Genomic DNA, 15,852 nt, shown 5'->3' with positions numbered 1-15,852 from the left:
TTATTTTAAGCTGCTGCACTGCTCCCTGACAGGAACTCCCTTTCAGAACTGGTCAGGGAGCTTTTACTCTTATTAGCTTGAGGCACTGTGTTTCAATATCTAATAACCCCACGTGGTTTCAATTCAGTTTCCTGTCCACAAAGTAGACTGTTTTGAAATCTTCTCTTTGTACAGCACTTTAGCCACAAACCACTAATCTGATGACTACTTGGGATGTGGTGAATAACAGTTCTCTCATTCACTATTTTAATTGACCTGATGTCAATAGACAGCGCTGTACAGGAAGTGGGGTGCGTTGATATAGCACCAATCAGTTCCCACAAATAGCTTGAAGCCCTTGCATACAGGGGTAGGACTTTGTCACTGTGGTTATATTGGCAAACATGAAAGCTAGATTTGCATTTGACAAAGTTCCTCATGAAAAGCTCTTGTTCAAACTTCGGTACTATGGAATCAGGGGACATTATTAAATTGAACCTGGCACTTCCTAACCCACAGGAAATGGATGTGCTGAATGGCCTCCTTCTGCACCATAAAAATTCTGAAAGTGGTTTGTGAAGGGGAATCTTCCTTTCCTAGAGGGGGCCTCTCTGGAGTGCCTCAGGGAACCGTGTCGGGACCTTTACTCTTCTTCAAACGATCTTCCCAACAAGTTTAAAAAACAAGGTGCAGCTATTTTCAGATGACTGCGTGGTTTATGCACTGGGGCAAACTCAAGATCGTATCAATTCACTGCCAGACGATCTTCTGGAATTGCAAAAATGGCAGGACCATTGGGAGATGGCAAAGAATGCTATGTCATAGTGTTTTAAAGATAGAAAGGATTCATCAACAGATAGTTTTAAGTTCTGTAATCAAATTCTCCAACTTGATTTCTTGATTGGCACATTGACACCATCTACACAGTGTGTACCATCTACGAGGGGTGGTAGCGTAGTGGTATTGTCACTGGGCTGGTATTCCAGAGACCCAGGGCAATGCTCTGGAGACCCGGGTTTGAATCCCATCACGGCAGATGGTGGGATTTGAATTCAGTAAATTAAAAGTCTAATAAAGACTATGAAACCATTGTCGATTCACAAGGAAATCTGCCATTCTCACCTGGTCTGGCCTACATGTGACTCCAGACCCACAGCGACATGGTTGACTCTCAGAAAATGTCCTCTGATAGGGCAATTAAGGATAGGCAATAAATGTTAGCTAGCGACGCCCACATCCCACGAGCGAATAAAAAAAAGATGCACTGCAGCAACTCACCAAAACTCCTTCGACAGCACCTTCCAAACCCACGACCACTACCATCTAGAAGAACAAGGGCAGCAGATGCATGGGAACACCACCACCTGCAAGTTCCCCTCCAAGCCACACACCATCCTGACTTGGAAATATATCGCCGTTCCTTCACTGTCGCTGGGTCAAAATCCTGGAACTCTCTTCCTAACAGCGCTCTGGGTGTACCTATACCACATGGACTGCAGCGGTTCAAGAAGGCGGCTCACCACATAAAAATGCCAGCCTGGGGGGTTCATCTTAAAACCATCTCCAATGGGGATTTCACGTTTAGCAGCTAACAGCCAAAACAAACATGGTCTCAGATTTCTGAGGATGAATCTTTGGTATTGCAACAGAAGTAACAGAGGGCAGAATTTTCCATTTAGTGTGTGGGCACACGCCTGACACGGGTGGAACGTCATATGACGCACGATGACGTCAGGCATGCGTCATGCGTCCCGGTGTCATCGCGCTGTCTCTCAATATTTCGTTTAGCGGGCGTGTGCCAGAGTCGGCTGCACGTCCGCCGATAATTGAAAGGCCTATTAAGGCCATTAACGATCTAGTTACTTTCAAATTTACACTGCCCGTCCAACCTAACGGCCCCGTGACCACCCCACGCCCGCTCCCGCCAAGCCTGCCCAACGAATGGAAAATTCTGCCCAGAGCTACAGCCTTTATTTATTTATCCAGTCCTGGAGTATGCAGTTTGTGTTTGGGAACCTTAAATGGTGAGAGATATAAATAAGATTGAAGCAATCCAAAGACGCGCTGCATGATTCTGCATGAATCAGTGTGGGGAATACACCAGAGTCACATCCTTGATTAGAATTTGGAATTAAAATCGCTATAGCAAAGGAGGGAGACAAATAGGCTGACAGTGTTCTATAAAATATGGAATGGGCTGGTGGGAATTGACGGAGACATGTACCTGGTGCCCTCTGGCAATGAAAGATGAGGTAGCCAACTACACAAACTACAAAGACCATTTGTTTCCAAGACAGTGCATCAACAATCTTTCTTCCCAAGGATAATCCACTATGGAACAAGCTGCCAAAGGAACTAGTCACTGCCCCATCACTTGAAATCTTCAAGATCCATCTCTAGATTATTATTCATTTATAAAGCTTTTGTTGTCAGGGCTACCATTATCTGCCTGATTTAGCTAGCACTAACCACATAAATGTCGGCGGAATACGGACATTAGTCCGTGATGTCAACACAACCGAAGCAGAAGCACAGCAAGATCCCACAAACAGCAAGGACCAGTTTCTGGCGCTGTTGGTCAGGCTGTTGGCCAGATCACTGGGAAGAGCTTCCCCTTCTTTGAATAGCACCACGATATCTGTTCGATTCACCTGAAGGGGTAGACAGGGTCTGGGTTTAACATCTGAACTGAAGGGTGGCGCCTCCTCTGACAGCGCAGTACTCGCTCAAATTGTACCAATTTAAGTGTTTGAGACATCCATTCTGTTTTCTTTCAAACTGATTTCCCAGTTTTGGGAGCTGTTCCTTCTGTGAACGAACAGATTGCTGCCCAGCAATGAAATCCATCCAACTGCCTAAAATATGAGCGCTCTGTGGTTGCATGACACTTTTGGTTGAACAGAAGAATCTTCTGAACCATCTGTTTTCCTCCGTGCACACGTTGAGCGGGTTGCTAGGGGCTCAAGGACATGGACTCCTTTTGACTCCGAAAGCCATTGTTCCTCTGAGGGAAAAACCAGCACCTTGATCACGGAGAAAGGAGCTGTTCTTTTCTCTCTCTCTCTCTCTCTCTCTCTCTCAAGGTAACGAATGGAGCTTTAGAGAACACCTTGTCGTAGAAAGACATTTAAAAACCACCGAGGTGCATGTAGATGTGCAGGTTTGATTAACTGAGTGGCAAGGTTGATCTCCGGGTGAAGTGGAAAGGTCTGCTCACAGCTGTCTCGTTCCTTGTCTAATGCAGAGGCCTTCCCGGATTTTGTAAGCCCTCATCCATCGTTATTTAATATCCCCTGGATCAAGTCCATTCTCAGTGAAAGCTGGCAGAATTTTGTCATTTTCGTACATGATTTGCCTCGAGTGACACATGCCGCAGTGGGGGCAGGTCTCGTCGCTGTTAGTGGCTGCATTGCTCATCTTTAGTCCTGAAGGAAAAACCATTAAAAACTTGTCCGAACTGGTCTTGTGTACCTTAAAATGGAACTCCAGTGTTAATGGTGCCAGTATTACTGATTTTGTTTTTTTTTTTCACTGGGATTTGAAAATGTTGAACTGGTTCTTCCTTAAGCCCTCCTGGAAGTCTTGCTGCTGCTGAGAATCAGAGGGTAGGCTTCATCCAAACACAGACTAAAATGCAGCTGATCGATGTTTCTGCCACGCTAACAGTTTATTGCTTATCTCCTTCAGTCCCTCAGCGGCATGTGGCAAAGCATGTCTGTATATATTTTATGTCCAGGCAGCAGTAAGGCTGTAGCTTATGACTTTCTTCATGGCTAAGGCGATTTGAGAATGACGAATAGCCCCGATCCTCTGTCAATAATTTGCCACTTTCTTAAACAATCTCATGAATGATTCAGGGCTGTGAATTAATTAAAGGCTGCTGAGGTAATTAGAAAATGGCCTCAATGCCTTGGTCCCTTATCGTCCTGTCAGAAAACCTTATGTTTTGCATCTCCCACTTATTTAGCCCTTCATCCTTGTCTGATTTGCATTGAAGAATTGCAAAATGTTGTTCATCTTTTCTGAGTTTTATTGTAAGGATCCATCAGAAGGTATCGCCCATACAATCGCTGCAGGCTAAGTACTATGCCACAGCAAGTTCAGTGCTAATAAATGAGCGCGGCATCTGCTTAGACCACAGATATTACAACCTTCAGAACGGAATCACTGAGATGCCACATTCATGTATGTAAGGTCTTCTTTATTATTGTTCCTTGGGTTGCAGGTGACAGTGACATCTCTCAGAAACCTTGGGAAGGAGTTGATGATGGGTTGAGTCAGTTGTGTGGCTTACTGTTCATAAGAAACTGGGATCGAGTATAGTTCCGGCTGAGTAAAGGTGATGGTTCTATTCCCTTTACTAAACCCATGCCAGCCCACGAGTTTGTTATACTGAAAGTCACAAAGTGGGTTGCCAGTCAAGTCCTGTAAGAAACTCAAACACTAAGGCTGTTTTCTTGGTCTGTGTTAATGCCTTGACTGTTTTTTTTATGTTAAAGCTATAGTATTATATTTTTTATTTGGGGGCGAGGTGGGAGTGTGTTCTTTGTGAAGGTGAGATATTATAGGTCAAGCAGCATCTACACCACATGAACTGCAACAGTTCAGGAAGGCGGCTCACCACCACTTTTTCGTGGACCATTAGGGACAGGCAACAAATGTTGGCCTAGCCAGTGGCGCCCACATCCAATGAAAGAATAATAAAAAAAAATCGAGGTCAATTATGAAACGTTGAGGTGAAAATGTAAAATCCAAAACTATTACACCAAGTTCACCAACTGTTCTGCCTTACAGGTGAACAAATCAGGGTATTGGGTTAAAATGGCGGTTGATAAAAGGAATTCCACCATGTGTCTCTCGAGGACTCCACAGGAGTTCAAGGCTGTTGGAATTCTGCACAAGTCTCATTGCTCGCCACCATTGCCTAACCAGTTATGTATTGGTGGTTTAACCCCTTCCTTTCCTAAGTTCTCTGGTACCTCACTCAAATGGTCTTCCTTCTTTGTCAACGTAGAATAGCTGTAGGATATTCGACTGCAGAGGGCATTACAAGCCCCTGTTTGCTGACGATAACTTCCACATAAGCTTTCCAGCCTGGGGGGCCCAGAGCAATGATACTGAATGATTCATTGCCCCAGCCCCAGGGTGCTGAGGATAATTGAAACATCGATCTACTTCTATGGCCGAGACGGGACTGAACCTGGGACCTTTTTCCCTGAGCGGCTGTAGTGGGCAGGATGCTGACTCTTTCTGTTGGTGTTAACTTTTCACACGGTTTGGTTGTTTATTGAGAAACAGAGTTATACATGTGACCAAATCTTCATCTCAAGGTTTTGGGTGCCTAACTTTAAACTCGGCTCACTTTGTGAACCTGGTACATGGGTGCACACATGCTAATAGGTGGATTAATGTCTGCTGTGATTATGAGGTGGTTGTTCTGCGTTTTCCTGCTACTTTGTTGAACTTAACGGAGAACCAACTCCTTTCTTCCAACATACCTAATCAAGATACCTGTACGGACACGGGATAGAGTAGACCCGACATTATTGACAACATTTTAAGAAGTATGTTCTATACCCTGTAGCAGTTTAACTTTGCAAGGGACAACCTCCCTGTTACATGCAGAACCTGCACTCCAACAAGTTGGCTCTGACTTGATTTTGGCTTTGAGAGATTTGATTCCAGTTGGAGTATCTGAGGGTGCATCATTAAGGGGGATTTTATAGGCTTGCTGACATAGAAAAGAAAGAAAGCTTTGCATTCATATAGCACTTTTCATGACTATTGTATGCCCCAAGGTGCTTTACAGCCAATGAGGTACAGTCACTGTAATGAAGGAAATGCAGCAGCGAATTGGTACATAGCAAACTCCCACAAATAGCAATGTGATATTTTTTGTGATGTTGATTGGGGATAAGTATTGGCCAGGACACCGGGGATAACTGCCCGGCTCACCTACCAGCACAGTGGGTTCTTTTCCACTCAAGATGAGGCCTCAATTTAACAGCTCACCTGAAAGACTCCATTAATACTGCACTGGAGTGTCGGGCCTTGATCTTTTTTTGTGCTCAAACCCTGGAGTGGGACTTGAACCTGGAACCTTCTGACCCGGAGACGAGAGAGCTACCAACTGACAAAGTGCCCTGAAGCTGCAGTTTGTGTCAGGTATGGAGCCCTGGGCTAGCTAGTCACAGCGGCCTAACAACAAGGGGATGATTCCCTCTGGCACTTGCTGAGGTTAAAAAGCAACAACGGTTCCCTTCAGTGCATTTGCACAAGTGTGTAAAAGCCCTGTCGTGTCGAGCACTGTCACACGATCTACGGCCAGAGCCTGTCAGGTGTTTGATATTTATTTGCCTTGCTTCTGCTTGATGAAACCGTCACTTTTTCCTGCTCTCCAGGGGAGTGAGGACAGGCTGCACAGCGGCTGTAATTGAATTTCTAGGAATTGAAACCTGTTATGGGATTAATATGACCCCATGACAGCCCCAGGATTCATATTCATGATAAACCTCAATAAACATTCTGTAAATTCCACCCTGGATTTTGTGCTTGATGAGATTAAATGCCTTTTCCTCCCCTTTTCTCTCAGACATTATATATGTGAGCTGTCTGTTTTGCTTGAACGCACATCAATAATAGGCATCGATCGATTAACATGATTTGTAATGTTGCTCCTCAGCTCCGCATTTTAAGTTTTGTATGTTTTTTTGTTTATTGTAGCAGGGAACAATTAAGTCTCTTTCAACCACAATATTGGGCACTTCATGTAAATTTTGTTTATTTGCTCAAACCAGAACTTAAGCAAGCTGTTTTATTTTGTAGTTTTGCATTTATTAAATGTGGAAAGTTTATGCTTTATAACGTTTATATCGCAAGTAGAGTTGGGTCTTCCACAATGGGAGGTCTGCAGCCATTTGCAGCCCCCTATCCCTCTCTCCTTTACATCCCCTCTCCCTCACCCCCCTCCTCCTCATTCTCTCCCCTCCTCCTCATTCTCTCCCCTCCTCCTCCTCATTCTCTCCCCTCCTCCTCCTCATTCTCTCCCCTCCTCCTCCTCATTCTCTCCCCTCCTTCTCCGCATTCTCTCCCCTCCTCCTCATTCTCTCCCCTCCTCCTCCTCATTCTCTCCCCTCCTCCTCCTCATTCTCTCCCCTCCTCCTCCTCATTCTCTCCCCTCCTCCTCCTCATTCTCTCCCCTCCTTCTCCGCATTCTCTCCCCTCCTTCTCATTCTCTCCCCTCCTCCTCCGCATTCTCTCCCCTCCTCCTCCTCATTCTCTCCCCTCCTCCTCCTCCTCATTCTCTCCCCTCCTTCTCCCTCTCAGCACTGATGTAAGTTTGCACATGTAAAAATTATTATGATCATGCATTTTTAAAGAACAAATAACTCAGGGTAAAATCAGAGTGAATACAATGTTAATGTGTCTAAAATTGAACAGTAACCATGGATACTGCTGATGGAGTCACATGCATGTTCGGAATGTAAGATCATTTATGAGTTACAGTAAATGAGGATGCTGTGACAAGCTATGATTAGCCACTGACTCGTGCAGGTTGCTGGACAGTGATACCAGCATCCCATAATTTTGGAAATTGCCATTACCGTGGAAAAGAATCAACAACAGGAAATGGGTGCTGCTGTGGCAAAAAAATTTGGTTTCGGTTAAATCTCTTTCCCCCACACCACCCGCCATCCCAAACCCCATTGAGACTGTCACCTTGCAACCTCAACCCACCGACTCAGATCTCCATCCAAAATCCCAGGGCATGATCTGCCGCATTGGAAGGGGTGATAAATATTTGAGGGAAAACTTCAGTGAGAGGAATATGGGCTCATATCCAGAAAAATCTGCAGTGTGAAAAATACCCCAGTCTTAGGCAAGAGCTGCCTGAAATGAAGACGTGAAACTGGTCGCAGTGAGAGATTTGGCTTTATTTTTCGTGGAATATTTGGAGGCTGTGACCTGGAGAAGACCAGCACCAATTGCGGTTTGTTATAATTTAATTTTTAAAGCCCACAGCTCACTTCATAGTGTATGAAGGTCAAGGTCAACACAAAATGACAATTTGCAAGATGGATTTGATTTTGAACAAGTTTCACATTTACAGTGGCTTGTCAAATAATAATCCATCAAAGATCATAATTCATTGCTAGGTTCTGAATGTAGCTTCATTATTTTGCGAGTATGGAAGTATGGGAAAAGGTTAGTGTGTGTGTGTGTGTGTGTGTGTGTGTGGGGAGGGGGTTAATGTGTATGGGAGGGGATGGGTGAGCATGCACCCTTGGGTGAAGTTGGGTTGCAAAGGACACTGCCTGCATTGAACCATCCTGCAAGATCGTACTGTACAACCTAGAGCTTCCTCACCACAAGCTAAGCTCCTGTCGCCACTGGTATGCTCTGGCGAGAGAATTCAAACAGAGCAGAAACTAGCTATACAAGCTCGGGAGCAAGCAGGAACAGACCTCAGTGAGGCTAGTTTCAGGCAATAGAAAGATGAGGTCTTCAGCAAAGTACAGAGGTAGTTGCACTGAAGCTTCAAGTAACATGTCCAGTGAAATCACTGGAAGACATTGACAGGGGTGTTGAAATATGCAATGCCTTTGTGCCAATCACTGAGTCCTGCTGTGTAACACTCCCCCTGTGGAGTGGCCGCAAGGCCTAATTATAGCTAAGCTACAGGCATATCATGTAATTCTTATAATCTTGTTGTGGAATACTGAGATTCTGAGTTAGAAGGTTCTATAGGTTTTATCTTACTATATTCAGTGTTTGATTCTTTTTAAAGAGGGATCTTGCATTTATATATAACCTTTCTCATTCTAACCCAAATTAATATTGAAGTACAGTTCGTCTGTATAGGCAAATGTGACAACCAATAGTAATGAGATAAAGTACCATATATTCTGTATAACGTATGTTGGTTGAGGCCAGGGCATTGGGAGAGCAACTCTGCTTCTTTTTGGATTGGAGTTGGATATTTTCTAATTAACTGAACTGGCAGACAGGGCCTTGATGTAATTTCTCATCTAAAAGTTGGACCTCTGACAGTGGAATACTCAGTACCACACTATTCACCTAGATTTTGTGCTCAGGTCTCTGGACTTGAAACTACGACCCCCTGACTGATGTGCAAGTGGTACCACTGAGCCAAGGCTGGCACCTTTTCGCACATTGACAGGCACTTTGATAGCAGCAATATTGCGATTTGGACGCTAGTCTTGACGTTCACCCGCGTGACCTGTTATACGAGTCTTGGAAGAGTCGTTTGTTGGATTGGGTGTGAGGAGGGAAGATTTGCCGTGCCAGTCAAATGTGACTCCCAGTTATTTTACGAAGCAATCATATCTCCTTCTTGACTACAGTTGTGCGTCCTTTTACTTTTATTCTTTCATGGGACGTGGGCGTTGCCGGCAAGGCCAGCATTTGTTGCCCAGCCCTAACTACCTTTGAACCGAGTGGCTTGCTAGGCCATTTCAGAGGGCGGTTAAGAGTCAACCACGTTGCTGTGGGTCTGGAGTCACATGTGGGTTAGACAGATTTCCTTCTCTAAAGGACATTAGTGAACCAGATGGGTTTTTATGGCAATCAGTGATGGTTATCCAGGTCACCATTGCTGAGACCAGCTTTATATTCCAGATTTATTACTTGAATTTAAATTCCACCAGCTGCCAGGGTGGGATTTGGACTCATGACCCCAGAGCATTAGCCTGGGCCTCTAGATTACTAGTCCAGTGATATTACCACTAGGCCACCATCTTCCCTAAGCCCTTAGCAACAAGGAAACTGGCTGGTGGGTTTGGGAAACAACATTGACGAGAGCGGCAAAAGCACCAGTAGCAGTCAGACATTGGCCCTACGGTAATCACTGAGTGGGGCATAAGAGGTTCGACTAATGATGTCCAGCAGCCCTCTTGGTGAGCACTCAACCTCCGTAGTGCAAAAATAGGTGGGTGGAGAGTTAGCCTGCCTTGCCATTTACTGATAGCTACTGCCCCCAGTGGCTGGAAGGAAGAAGACGAGATTAATAGCAGGAAATGGAAAAACTGAATCTCTGGAGTTGGTTGTGGATCGCAAGACCTTGGCAAGAAACCGGAATAGATTTTGTTACCAGCAAAATGTGGGGAGCTGATTTTCTTAAATCTTGGTCCGTAGAAGGTACGTTGATTATTAAAAAGAGAGGAATCATAACTGCAGAAGATTAAAAGCTGTAATAAAAAAAAAACATAGGGCAGGATGTTGAGGTCATCGGGCGGGCATGGTGGGCGGGCCTGGGAGTGGCCGGTAAACAGCCTGCCACCGGCAATCGGCCCCCGACCACGATCTCACATTGGCTGGCCAACTAAGGGCCAGTCAGCGTGAAAGGCACACTGAAAGGCTCAGTGGGAGCGGGAGGAGGGCGAGTGCTGAAGTCTGCGCGGGTGCGCAGGGGAGCACGCAATGAAAGCTCCCTGAAGGCAGAGAGCTGCCTCAGGGAGCTGAAGAATTTTAAACCATGAAATAAAGATTTGGAAATGCAGGAAAAAATATCCACGCATCAGACTCCCTCACTTGAATGTATAGATTATAAAAATTCTGTCAAAACATTTTTTTATTTTTAAAAATTAATATTGGAAACCTCATCCCGCCCATGGATGAGGTTTCCTCAAAAATCCAAAGGCCGCCTCGCCGATTCGCTTGCCCGCCAACCATAATGTTGGACGGGCAGTGAAAAATCACACTTAATTAATACGTTAATGGCCTTAATAGGCCTCTTCATTGTCGGCGGGTACAGTGCCAACTCTCGCGCCCGCCGACCGAAATATTGCGCGAGTGCGCCATGACGTCAGGACGCTTGTCTGACGTCATCACACGCTATTTTACACCTGGTCAGGTCGGACACGTGCCTGCCTGTGGGGCATAAAATTCTGCCCAAAAGTTCTGAAGAAACACTGACCAAAAGGAAAAAAGACAAGGGCAGCATTTAACTCAGCTTTGGTCTATTTGAAATGCCATTTTTGCCCTGTGTGATTTATGTCCTCTGAATAGGCATGTCACAATGTAATTCAGGGCTCATGAATAGAAGCAGTGCCTTTTAATGATATTTTTAAAATTTCCCGAGATGTTTTCCAGGAATGATTTGTACTGAGATGTAGAACAGTGATGAGCGGTTCTGGCTACCAGTGGTTAGGAGACCCGAGTATATCTCCCCGGCTTAATGAAATCTAATTTAGGTGGCAAACTTCCTATCAGGATTAATGATTATTTTTGCTAATGATCTTAATTTGGCTTTGAAATTGGGATTCTTTTTCCTTTGAAGTGGAGACTGCACAGAGATCGGAACACTTTGTTGAGGGGGCAGTCTGGGCACTTGAGCTGCGGGGTACCAGACTCCTGGTTACAGATAGCAGCTAGAAGAAAACTACATTTTTAAACTCTCTCTTTAGTGTGTGTGTATGTGTGTGTGTGTGTGTGTGTGTATATGTGCGCGTGCACGCAGGTGTGTCTATTTATTTATAACTATCAGGCTTCCTATTGTTGCAGGTTTGGGTAGTATTTCTATTTTAGGTAGACTGCACAGATTGGCTATTTAACTTGCTTGAAGCATAAGCCGCAAACTTGTTCTGGGTAGCTCCTGCAAAATTGGAAACAAAAACAGAAAATGCTGGAAAAACTCAGCGGGTCTGACAGCATCTGTGGAGAGAGAAACAGAGCTAACGTTTCGAGTCCGTATGACCCTTCTCCAGAGCTAAATCGGAGCTGTGTCACCATAGAGTTCACTGGCAAAAGTGGGCTGAAAAACAGACCAAGCTCTAGTTTTATTTCTAGAGGGATATAATTAAAATGTAGGGAAGTTATACTAAACCCATATCAGACCTTGGTTAGACCAAATTTAGAGTACTGCATGCAATTCTGATTGTCATATGATAAAAAGGGTATAGAGGCACTAAGTGAATGCAGAGAAGATTTACAAGGATGATACCAGAAATACGTTGGCATACATATCAGGAAGGGACTGACAGGTTGGGTCTCTCTCTTGCAAAGGTCGAGGGGTGACCTAATAGAGATCCTTAAAATTCTGAAAGGTTTTTCTAGAGTGAATACAGAGAGAATGTTTCCCCTTGTGAGGAAGAGCATAACTAAAGGCCGTCAAAATGAGATGGTCACCAAGAAATCAAATAGGGAATTCAGAAGAGACTTCTTTACCTAAAGAGTGGTGAGAATGTGGAACTCGCTAGTGGGAAGAGTGGTGAGAATGTGGAACCCGCTAGTGGTTGAAGCAAATAATATAGATGCATTTAAGGGGAGGCTAGGCAAGCATATGAGGGAGATTCAGGGAATAGAGGGCTACAGTGATGGATTTAGATGAGGAAAGATGGGAGGAGGCTTCAGTAGAGCATAAACACTGGCTTGGACTGGTTGGGCCAAATGGCTCTTTTCTGTGCCATATATCTTATGTAATTAGTTACTCATGTAGAGCAAATTAAATACCTAAACTCTCTCACATTGGGTGCCAGTGCCTCTCATCTTACTTGTGAGCTTAGCCAGCAGTAAAATCAATCTGGGGTACCCCTGATTGAGTTGAAGGTAATAATGTGATCTTGCACTGGTACTGATGTTGAATAAAACTTTCATAGTCTACAACGTCAGTAGAACCACCTGACTAAGCTGGTAAACCACCTCCAGTCATTAATTATAGTAGAAAAAAATGACATGCTATCTTCACATGAGTGTAACCTATTAAAACTCTTTCATCATTACACATAGGTTGGGTGGATAACCTCTGCAGGTTGCAGACGATGTACTAAATTAATGGAAAACATGATGAATTATTGAGCTGCAAAGGAGGGGGTCTATGTATTCTCTCCACTACCCACCCCCCCGGTCCACCCCATATTTATGTGCTATTAAACATTAGCAAAGCAGAAATCTTGCCATTTGGATCTACATTCTCCTGCATTGAAGTATTCAAAGGTTTCTTTGTTGGTGCAGTGATGCCATGGCTGGGGTGGCTTGGAGTTGCTAAAAGTGACTGTCCAAGAAGACGGAACATAAAGCGCTGAAGCATTCTGGGTCGCTGACCGTCTCAAACCAACGCTCATTTATTTGGCTTAATGGCTGCCGGAATCAGTGTACCCACCCTTCCATGGATCATCTTGTCAGGGCTCGCAGTTTAAAAAAAAATAATTTAGGGAAAAAAATATCAAGTAAAAATCAGTCGCCTCTTCAGGCCATTAAAATTCTTTATAACAATCTGATTTTCAAATGTGCTACTCATGGTCAGATTTACTGTATGAATGTAAGACCCTATTATATACATCCCACAATGCAGGTTCGCTAAATACAGAGTATTTAACTTGCACAAATCACTTGCTCCCTTCACCGTATCTGTGCTGAACTGTTGACCATCGAACTTTCCTTTCCAGTCTCCATGTTAGCTAATGTTGTACATGGTTCCCTCCCCTTCAAGGCCACAGTCATCGGCCCTTCCACAGAAAACCCAGCCTCAACCCCTCTGTTCTTGAAAATTGCCATCTCAAACCCTTAATCTGCCATCTTAAATTAAGATCTTAAATGGGTTGATCCCTCCATAATCCATGTCGTCTTTCTCTCAGCTCCGTATTTGAAGTTCTCCAAACAGGTTCCGATTCTGCCACAGCACTGCACCAGCCCTAATCAAAGTCACAAATAACATTCGCTGTCACAGACGTGCATTCTCGCTCCTTGACTTCTTTGCAGCCTTTGACATAGTCAACCACACCATCCTCTAATGCCTTTCCTTCACCCTCTTAATAGTTGCTCTCACTTGGTTCCACGCTTACCTGTCTGATCATAGTCAGAACATCTTAAGCAATGCTCTTTCTCCCTGCCTCTTTCCTGGCAACTAAGACTGAACCAGACCATTAACAATCTCAATGTCCTCTGCAATTCAGCAATGAGTTTCAGATTTCATATTCTTTCCATCACTGTTAAGGGCCGCGTACTTCCACTGCTTTAATTTTTTATATTATTCATTCATGGGATGTGGGCTTCGCTGGCTGGGCCAGTATTTATTGTCCATCCCTAGTTGCCCTTGAGAAGGTGGTGATGAGCTGCCTTCTTGAACCCTGCAGTCCATGTGGTGTAGGTACACCCACAGTGTTGTTAGAAAGGGAGTTCAAGGATTTTTACCTATTTTAGATCCTATTTTAGCCGATCTGCACTGTATCTCTCATCAATGCCCTTGTCATCTCTAGTGGACCTCTGATCAGCCTCCAATCCTCCACCCTCCTTAACTTTCAGGTGATGCATAACCCTGCTGTCCATATCCTATCCCACACCAGGGCCTGCCCAGCTATTGTCCCTGCCCTTTTTAAGTTATGCTGATTCCAGATTCCCCAGCATCTCCAAGTTAAAATTCTCATCCTTGAGTTGAAATCCCTTCATATTTCTGCAACCCCTCTCCAACCATCTTCCCCTCATTTTCCATTTCTCCAGATTCCTGTGCATTCCCCCTTTTCCCCAACCATCGGTGGCTGTCCCTTCAGCCATCTAGCCTCCACGCTCTAGCATTCCCTCCTTGTGGCTTCTGCCACTCCTAGCTTTAAAGCCCTTGTTAAAGCTCATGTCTGAGTGAGCTTTGGATCTGCCCTCCCAATGTCTTGTTCTTTGGCTCTGCATCCATTTTTGTATGATTATGCCTCTACGAATTCCCTTGGGATGTTGCTTCTAAATTAAAGGCATTATGTAGATGCAAGTTGTTGTTGTTGATCAACTTGATAGCTGCATTCAATGAGCCTTGTGGATTGGCACAGTGGTCGCTGCCTGTGTCAAAACAAAAGCAGTGATGAGGTGGCACAAACTATGACTCTATATAGAAAAGGACCCATGGATTCAAAGATTGGGGATGTAAAAAAGGCCTTTCTTTCTCTTTTGGGAATTTTCTTAATTTTGAACGGATCATGATCTTGATTTTTGCCTTATTCAGGTTTGGTATCTAAGCACTTCAACATGTGTACATGAAATTCCTTCCCCTCACTATTTATGTGGAGGGGAAGGAAGAGGGACAGTTTATCTGAATGCACTAGGAATTGGTATGCTAATGACCCACAACATCATTTCAGGGTTCTAGTATTGCTCGTAAAGCAGTGTTCCTGTAGCATCAGCAGGAAGTGTTTGAATTTAGTCATGAGATCATTGAATCATAGAATGGTTATAACACTTGCTTATCGAGCCTATTCTGGCTCTCAGCAAGAGCAGTTTAGCCAGTCCCACCACTCTGCCCCTTTCACCGTAGCCCAGCAAACTTGTTTCCCTTCAGGTGCTTATCCAATTCCCCTTTCCACCACACTCTCAGGCAGTATATTCCAGATTGTAACACTCGCTGGGTATCCATCTGTGCAGTTTTCTTTCGAGCATGTGGAGATGACAGACAGGAAAAGACCATTTGCTGCATCAAGCCTGCTCCACACTCTAGCTACCTGGAGAATTGTGTTGAGATACTGCCTACCCTCCACTCACAACACCCCCCTCCTTATTGTTTACTCCCTTGGGAGAGCCGGGCCAGTAAGGAGGGTTGGAGGGGGATTGGGTGTGGTGATGGTGGTGGTAGGAAAGAGAGAGAGACCTCTTTAAAATACCTCGTGGGCCAAATCTTTTAAAAAAAAAACTTGATACACAAAATCTGCTGTTGAATAAAATGCACAACACTGTACGATCATAGGAAAATCCCCTTTTCGTTCGTGGGAAGAAATTCTTATTCAGGTGGCAGGGAGTCCGAAAGAGGGAGGCAGGATAATCACCTATTCACTGAGCAGCCCCATATCACTCAAAAAAGGAAAGTGAAAATTAAAATGGACAATAACCATCTATCTATGGGAGCCACAATGGTGCCTTCAGTCGGCAGATTTCTCT

At 44.5% G+C, this 15,852-nt stretch overlaps 1 protein-coding gene across 9 annotated transcripts in view; it reads left to right on the top strand.

Annotated features, from left to right (window-relative positions):
* Positions 1-15,852, top strand: part of psd3l (pleckstrin and Sec7 domain containing 3, like) — a 300,802-nt gene that overhangs the window by 218,804 nt on the left and 66,146 nt on the right. The window lies entirely within an intron of this gene.

The sequence above is a fragment of the Cetorhinus maximus genome, chromosome 1, assembly GCF_964194155.1.
Source record: "Cetorhinus maximus chromosome 1, sCetMax3.hap1.1, whole genome shotgun sequence".
Lineage (NCBI taxonomy): Eukaryota > Metazoa > Chordata > Chondrichthyes > Lamniformes > Cetorhinidae > Cetorhinus > Cetorhinus maximus.
The sequence above is the reverse complement of the archived record's forward strand: the minus strand, read 5'-3'. Positions and strand labels throughout refer to the sequence as shown.